Here is an 8238-nt window from a genome sequence, read left to right on the forward strand (position 1 = left end):
TAAGAATATGGATTTCAGCAGGGCTTCCCGTCCTCATCAACAAGCAGAAGCACCCAAATGGTGCGGGTTGGGGGCAGAGACCTCACAGCCATTCCCTCCACAAATCGAGTTCCCCGGGACATCCTCACAGCGCCGTGCTGTGAGTGTGTGTGGGTGTTTAAAATGGGGTAAATGTGGACGTGGAACTGCTCCGTGAAACCAAAATAACAACAGTCGTAGATCTTCTTTGGTCATTTAGAAAATTCTTCCCCCTCCCCCCCCCAGCGGTGCACGTATTTCCCTTCCAAATAAGAAGAACGGGAAAGGAGATGTTAAAGGCAAGCAGAGAGAGGAAAACTGTTGCAAAACAAAAGCTGAGCTCCCGTCCGAGGGAGGCCTCCTCCGTTAGAGGCCTAGGAAATCATTCTGACAAAATGGAGGATCTCTGTCTTTGGTGTCGATTCCCTCAGAGGTCAAGAGAAACCTTTTCCAATGTCTTTATCAGGAGGAGACTAGAAGTTAGAGAAAAGTATCCTTTCGAGAGCGAGAAAAACCAATTCTGATTTTGCATCAGCTTCCCTCCGATCTTGAAACTCATTGACTTGATTCCATTCTGTCGATGGAAATAATCCGGAACCAATCTATCCGTGAAAATCGGGGTGAGTTTATTCTGACCTAAGATGTAAGGACTGTGGCCCGGGGCCTTTCTTCCTGAAGGAAGAAAGGGCGCCCGGGAAGTGGGGTGTACAGAGTGCTTCTAGACCCCCAGAGAGGACGTTTCACATAGGATCGAAAGGTCCCTTGGACGATAGTCGCGACACTGCTCTGTCAGCACAGCGATCGACAGACACTGCTGGGTGGCAGGTCTGTTGTCTGGGCCTGGGTGGTCACAGGTGAGCCGGATGGTCAAAGGTGAGCGCAACCATCCGTTCCTAGCCTAAGGAAAGATGCCTCTCCTTAAGGAAAGGCCCGAGCACGGGGAAGCTGCTCCTTTCCCTTAAGGGCATTGGTTCTTGCCGTAGGAAATGTTTAAAGCAGATCTACGATGCGATGCGTGCTCGACGGCCACGTCAGGCCCTTTTGGAAAAACACTGTCAGGCCGAATTAGGCCGACACCCAATGGCTTCCTCATAGACTCCAATAGATCCTATCGCTCGCCATTTCTATCTGTCCACTCGTTCCAATTTTAGGCCACTTGACCACGAACAGACCTTTTTCTCAGATTTTTTTCCCCGTGATCACCTTTTCACAGACAAAACGATCTTTACTTTTTAGGCCCTCTTGCCTGAAGGCAGCCATCTCACTTTCCTTGAACACAAAGATGTTTCCCATATTCACTTTTAGTGGCTTTTTGTTTTGTTTTGTGTTGTTTTGTTTTGAGGACGATGAGCCCTGAGCTAACTGCTGCCAATCCTCCTCTTTTTGCCGAGGAAGGCTGGCCCTGAGCTAACCTCCGTGCCCATCTTCCTCTACTTCATATGTGGGACGCCTACCACCACGTGGCTCGCCCAGCGGTGCCACGTCCACCCCCGGGATCCGAACCGGCGAACCCCGGGCCGGCGAAGTGGAACAGGCACACTTAACCAGCGTGCCACTGGGCCGGCCTAGTGGCTTTCATCGCATTCGTTAAGTAGAATTTTTAACCCTCACGAACCTTAATTTTGGTGAAAACTAAGAAGTCAGCAATTAGGAACTGTCCTTCCCATGAGCAGTCTGTCGCTTGGCCAATTTCTAAACACTTGGCCACTTTTAGAAACATGGGATTTCATAGGTTTATCTCTTCCTTCGCTTTATTTGATTTCATCTCACTTTAGTTTTTGGGTGAGGAAGATCGGCCCTCACAGAGCTGACGCCTGTTGCCAATCTTCCTCTTCTTTCTGCTTGAGGGAGAGCGGGCCCGAGGTAACACCTGCGCCCCACTTCCTTGATCTTGCGGACGGGATGCCACCACAGCCCGGTGTGAGGAGCGGTGGAGGTCCACGCCCGGGATCTGAACCCGAGGACCCCAGGCTGCCGAAGCTGAGTGCAGGAGCTTAACCACTATGCCGCCGTGCCGCCGTCCCCTGTCAAAGCTTTTAATAAAGCACGAGACGTGTTCCTCGATAGACCCAAACGTCTTTTCGTTTCCGTATCCTCACAAACCCAAAGTAGATAAACTTCTATTTAGCCACTCACGTCTCAGGTTCTATCTTACTCGGAAATGATCTACATCGTCAAGGAAATTGTTTTTGTCTTAAGTTTGGCACCCGAGCTAACGACTGTTGCCAATCTTCCGTTTTTGTTTTTTCCCCCCCCCCGATTTTTCTCCCCAAATCCCCCCCATGACATAGTTGTCTATCTTAGTTGAGGGCCGTTCTAGTGGTGGCATGTGGGACGCCGCCTCCACACGGCCCGACGAGCGGTGCCGTGTCCGTGCCCGGGATCTGAACGGGCAAAACCCTGGGCCGCCGAAGGGGAGCGTGGGAACTTAACCACTCGGCCACGGGGCTGCCCCCGTCCGTGGACTTTTTTATCACCTGATTTCACCTCGCAAAACTTCAAAGCTTCAAGTTATCAGAGAGGTTTGGGAAGTTGTTTCTATTTATTTAATTAATTTATTTTTCGAGGAAGACGAGCCCCGAGCTGACACCTGCTGCCAATTCTCCTCTTTTTGCCCCGGGAGAGTGGTCCCGAGCTAACATCCGTGCCCATCCTCCTCCCGTTGATAGGCGGGACGCCGACCACAGCATGGCTCACCAAGCGGCGCCACGTCCGCACCCTGGATCCGAACCGGCGAACCCCTGGCCGACAAAACGGAACGTGCGAACTTAACTGCTGTACCGCCGGGCTGGCCCTTCGGGAAGTTCTTTTCAGGACACGGGCCATAAACTAGAATCACCGCTACAGGTTTATCGGAGCGACATCAGCGTTCGTGGTGGATTGAGTCGTCCCCTCTGTCTCTCCCCTCCAGGGGACAACCAAAGGGACGTCTATCGACCCACCCACCAAGGATTCCCCCCCCCCGCATGGCACAGCAGGATGCCTGAGAGATCCACGCAGCCCTACAGCGGCAAGTCACATTCGCACGGTCAAAATTCAATGGCAGAGGGGGCTGGCCCCGTGGCCGAGTGGTTAAGTTCGCGCGCTCCGCTGCAGGCGGCCCAGTGTTTCGTGGGTTCGAATCCTGGGCGCGGACATGGCACTGTTCATCAGACCACGCTGAGGCAGCGTCCCACATGCCACAACTAGAAGAACCCACAACGAAGAATACACAACTATGTACCGGGGGGCTTTGGGGAGAAAAAGGAAAAAATAAAATCTTTAAAAAAAAAATTCAATGGCAGAGACAAAACGTTAAGGTCAGCGAGAGGGAAGAGAATAACCGGCCCAGGAGCAACGGTGTGAAGAACATGGAGAAGACGGGTCCTAGACGCCGGGGTCCCCGGAGCAGCGATTTCATCAGAGGCCCGCGAACGTCCACGATCTCCACACCACGTTTATGGCCGACTGCGTGTGTGGGTCCTTTGGAATCGACCAGGCTACCGTCTGGGCCACTTTGGGACATCGTGTCTAGCTGCCCCGAGCGGTGGAGCTGTCGTTCGAGTGTAAGATGGGGCCCGTCCGGGGAGAGCATGGGGACGGGGAAAGGGAGGCCGCGGGAAGTCACAGAGTCTGAGGTGTTCGGGGGAGACCGACTCTTCTAAAGTGGAGGCGGTAGAAGGAGAGCAGCAGGATTTTTGGATTTTTGTTCTCTCTGTTAGGTATCTGGGTCCGGAGGAGAGTGGGGCGGGGGGGGGGGATGGTTGTGATGGTGGTGGTGGTGGTGGGTGTGAGGCTGAGGCAGGGCTGGTGTTTCCTTTCCGGGTCAGGTGAAAGAGCTCCTCCAGTGGAGGTTTTTGGACAAGGGGTCTGGTCTGGCAGGATGGGAGGTTGCGGGTCGAGCCACAGGGGAATCTGTCGTAGCTCAGACTCGGGCCTTTGAAGAAATAGACAGAGAGAGGAGTTTTGCTCTGTCTGTCACCGCAGCCGGCACCTCAGGAGCAACAACAGAAGGCTTCCCGAATGAGTGAAGGGGCAGGAGCCAGCGTGCCCCGTGCCTCTCTCAGCCCTGCGCCGGCAGGGAAGGAAGCAGGCAGGCAGGCAGGCAGGCAGGCAGGCAGGCAGGCAGGCCTCAGGGCTACTCCCGTCCTACTGCCCGGTGGTCCCTGTCCCGGCCCCGCCCCCACTCTCCCCCTGACCCTCACCGCTCCCCAGCCCTCTTCTCAGCCAGAGAGGCGATGGGGGGGGGCGGGGCGGTCCCAGAACAAGTTTCCTCTCATCCACCATCATCTTGCCACCCTGACGACTTGGCCCGAGATCCTGCCTAGGCTGTAGCCGTGTGTGGTTTTCCTGTGGACAAGGGGGCCGGTTCACCATTTCGGAGGAAACCCCTAGCCTTCCACTGCCGAGTCGAGTCGGTGGGACTCGCCAGCCTGGGAGGGGGGGGGGGGGGAGGGGAGGTCAGGCCCATTCATTCCGACGGGCCTGGTGTCAGGGCTTCATTCAAGTGCAGGAAGCTCTCTCCCATGGCCTCGGGCTCTTTTCCATTGAACGGCTTTCTTCAATTCCCCCACCCTTAGGCCGCAGTCCGCCAAGGGCCGGGAGGCAGGGAGGGAAGATGTTGGGGCAGGGTGGCTGTCTGAGAAACTCGCCTCGTCTGGGGCAGAAAGAGTGCCCCCCTCCTTTCTCTAACCCTACTAGACTGCTTGAGGATCACGGACGGTTTGGCTCATCGATGAGCCCTGCGTTATGGGCCCGGCAAGCAAACTCCTAACTGGCAACCCGCTGCTCTAGGCGTGTGTGGGTTTTTTGATCATTCACCTTCAAGTTCGCACGACATTGGTCCGTGTCCCCCGCCCCAGCTTCCCATGGGAAATCCTCCGTCTCTTTCCACAGACTCACTGGCGACTTCACACAGCGCCTGCCTCCTCCTCCTCCTCCTCCTCCTCCCCCCCCCTCCTCCTCCGAAGGAAGGGGCTGACCCCATGGCCGAGCGGTTGAGTTTGCACGCTCCGCTTCAGCGGCCCGGGGCTTCAAAGGTTCGGATCCTGGGCTCGGACACGGTACCGCTCATCAAGCCACGCTGAGGTGGCGTCCCACACGGCAGAACCAGAGGGACCCTCAAAGAGAATATACAACTAGGTACTGGGGTGCTCTGGGGAGAAGAAGAAGAAGGAGGAGGAATAAAAAGAAAAGATAAGATTGGCAATGAGCTCGGGTGCCGGTCTTTAAAAAAAAAAAAAAAAAGAGGAAGAAAGATGGACAAACAGGAACGAATCCCACTGACGGCACCTCCAAATGGTGGGGGGTAGGGGGGTGGGGGGGGTGGGGAGTGGCATCATCGGGCCAATGGTGACTCTAAGTCGTGATCCCGCGGTTGTGTTATTTGATATTTTATCGAATCGATTTATTATTTTATTTTTGAGGAAGATGAGCCCTGAGCGAACATCTGCCGCCAATCCTCCTCTGTCGGCCGAGGAAGACTGGCCCTGAGCTGACATCCGTGCCCATCCCCCTCTACTTTCCAGGTGGGACGCCTGCCACAGCGTGTCTCGCCAAGCGGTGCCGGGTCCTGCGCCCGGGATCCGGACCGGCGAACCCGGGGCCGGCGGAGCGGAACGTGCGAACTTCACCGCCGCGCCACCGGGCCGGCCCCCGGAGTTGTTTTAAAAATCCAGTAAGGGGCTGGCCCCGTGGCCGAGTGGTTAAGTTCGCGCGCTCCGCTGCAGGCGGCCCAGTGTTTCGTCGGTTCGGATCCCGGGCGCGGACACGGCACTGCTCATCAAACCACGCTGAGGCGGCGTCCCACATACCACCGCTAGAAGGACCCACAACGAAGAACACACAACTATGTACCGGGGGGGCTTTGGGGAGAAAAAGGAAAGACAAAAAATAAAATCTTCAAAACTCCAATAAAACTTTGAGTGAAGACGACGAGGAGGATGCGAAACGTATCTCACGCCTCCGAGCCGAGCCGTCCGTTTAGGAAGGGGGACGAGGACCCTTTGTAAGCGATGTCCCTTTTTAAGCACCATTCTAAACCACAGAACAGAACTCCCTCTCCTCGACCCGGAGCGACCCGGAGCGAGGAGGTTCCTGGGTGTGTCAGAGAGGGCCACGTCCTCTGCAGCACGAACGAACCGCCAGGGTTCGGCCACGGGAAAGAATTTCTTCCTCTCCAGGCGGACTAAAAGTCGCCGACGGCAGCGGGCGTAGGTGCTATCCTTCCCGTCCAGGAAAGGCAGGGAGAACTTCAGCCGTGAAGAGAAGGAGGTCTTCCTCACTCCCCGTTTCGGGAGGGCCCCTTTGGCAGGGGAGTTTTGTCTCCTGATTTCAAGTCAGGAAGAAAAGGGAGAGAGAGAGAGAGTGTCCTTCTCGTGCCAGGTCGGTCTGAGGGGGACCTCCTCTGGTTTCCTCCCTTCCCAGGGAAGGCCGTTCGCTCCTTCTTCTAGAAAAAGCTCCCAAAGCACCACCGCCCAGGATGGTTGACCTACGCCCATCGTCCCTCCTTTCCCAATCATTTCTACCGCGACAGAGGGACAGAGGCCCCGGCCCCATCCCCATCCCCACCCCCACCCCCATCGCCTGCCTCCTTGATGGCCAAAGGAGCTGCCTCTGAGAATGGAACGGGGCTTGGAAACCTTCTAGAGGGGTGACTCTCACCTGCCTGCCTGCTGGGAAAAGCACCCACGCTGTCCATCGGACTGCCCTTTTGGGCAAACGTAGGCGTGCCACATAGCGATCGACAGCTATGGCGGGGGGGCGGGGGCGGGGTGGCGTGGTGGTGCCCAGGATCCACGACACGTGACGGCTGCGGAGCACGACAGCCCTAAGACCTTGAGGGAGACGGGGTGGCGCGTGAATCCTTTCGGAACGAGAACGACAGGAAACGCTGACGGGGACGTGTTCTCGTCTCGAGAACACACCAACGCCTCGCACGGTGTCTGACCCGGGGTGCCTCTGACTTTTGTCATCAGAGACGATCCTGTCGACCGCCCCTCACGCTTTGGGGAAAAGGGGAGAGGGACTCGGTAGCACGGGAGAAGCCATCCATCCGCCCTTCCTTTCCGTCTTCACGGCTCCTTCTCGTGGAAAACGAGGAAGCCGTCCGGAGGAACGGAACACTGACCCGGGCCAAAGCGTGGCCCAGCCTGAGCCTCCAAAACCTTCTGCTAAGTGAGAGGTGCCAGACATCCAAGGCGACCTACGTTGCGATTCCACACAGAGGAGAGAGCTAGAACGGTCCAACCCTAGAGGGCGACAGCAGATGGCGGCGGCGGCGGCGGCGGCGGCGGCGGCGGCGGCGGCGGTGGTGGTGGTGGTGGTCGTGGTGAGGCAGATCCGGGAGTGGGGCCGTTTTTTCTTTCGGAGGGAGGGGATGGAAACGGAAACCTTCTGGAAATAGATAGCCGTGACGGATGCGCCACCTTGGGGAGAGAGACCCCCGAAGGCCACTGGCTTGTGCCCCGTGGAAAGGATGGATTCGGTGGGATGGGAATTCTACCTCCGTGTAGAGCGTGTGGTAAACCACGAGGTGGGTGGGTGGGTGGATGGCCTCCCTGCCTCGCCTCCACCTAGACGTCCACACACAGAGACCGACGAGGGAGGGAGGGAGGGAGGGAGGGAGGGAGAGAGACAAGATGGACAGAGGCCGAGGCCGAGGCCGAGGCCGAGGCAGTGAGCGAGTAAGTGATCGACCCTGGCCATAGGGATTCCTCAGAGGGCGTCTCTTGGCTCCCCAAACGAAGAATGTGTGTGGAGATCGAGAAAGATCACCGACCTAGGAGAACCAGCAAGACTTCCTCACCCTCCAGAGAGCCGCTGGGCCCCTGCCGTCCCTGCCACCGCCACCCCTACCCCTCGCCTTTGGCAGCGACGCCAACGAAAGGCAGGCAGACGAGTGGGAGAGTCGTGTGGTGGTGTCCCCCAAGGAAGGTGGGTCCATGCCGACGAGCGGTCGTCGGCGTGTGGAAAAGCCAGAGGCGGGCTGACTAGAAGGAGGGCGTCCTGGGGGAAGGGGCCAGGGTGTGAGGGAGAGAGGCCTGTTTCTCTTCCCCTGTTGGTCCCAAGTCAGGGGCCCAAAGGAGGAAAGCTGTCTGTTCCTTTCCGACTCGGACGGTTCGGGCGGGACCGACCGATCCCCGTGGCGGCGCGGTCGGGGCTTTCTGGACCAGAACCCCTCTCTCCGTCGCCTTTCGACCACACACACGCTTTAGAGGCCAAGAGAAAATGGATCGGGTC

At 57.4% G+C, this 8238-nt stretch overlaps 1 long non-coding RNA gene across 1 annotated transcript; it reads left to right on the plus strand.

Moving 5' to 3' along the window:
- The first annotated feature begins 484 nt into the window (after positions 1-484).
- LOC138922715 (uncharacterized) lies at positions 485-2092 on the plus strand. The gene is made up of 2 exons (XR_011435836.1): positions 485-638; positions 1414-2092. It is a non-coding gene; the product is annotated as an uncharacterized lncRNA (long non-coding RNA).
- The last annotated feature ends 6146 nt before the right edge of the window (positions 2093-8238 follow it).

This window comes from Equus caballus, unplaced genomic scaffold (genome assembly GCF_041296265.1).
Source record: "Equus caballus isolate H_3958 breed thoroughbred unplaced genomic scaffold, TB-T2T unassigned-0002388, whole genome shotgun sequence".
Taxonomy (NCBI): domain Eukaryota; kingdom Metazoa; phylum Chordata; class Mammalia; order Perissodactyla; family Equidae; genus Equus; species Equus caballus.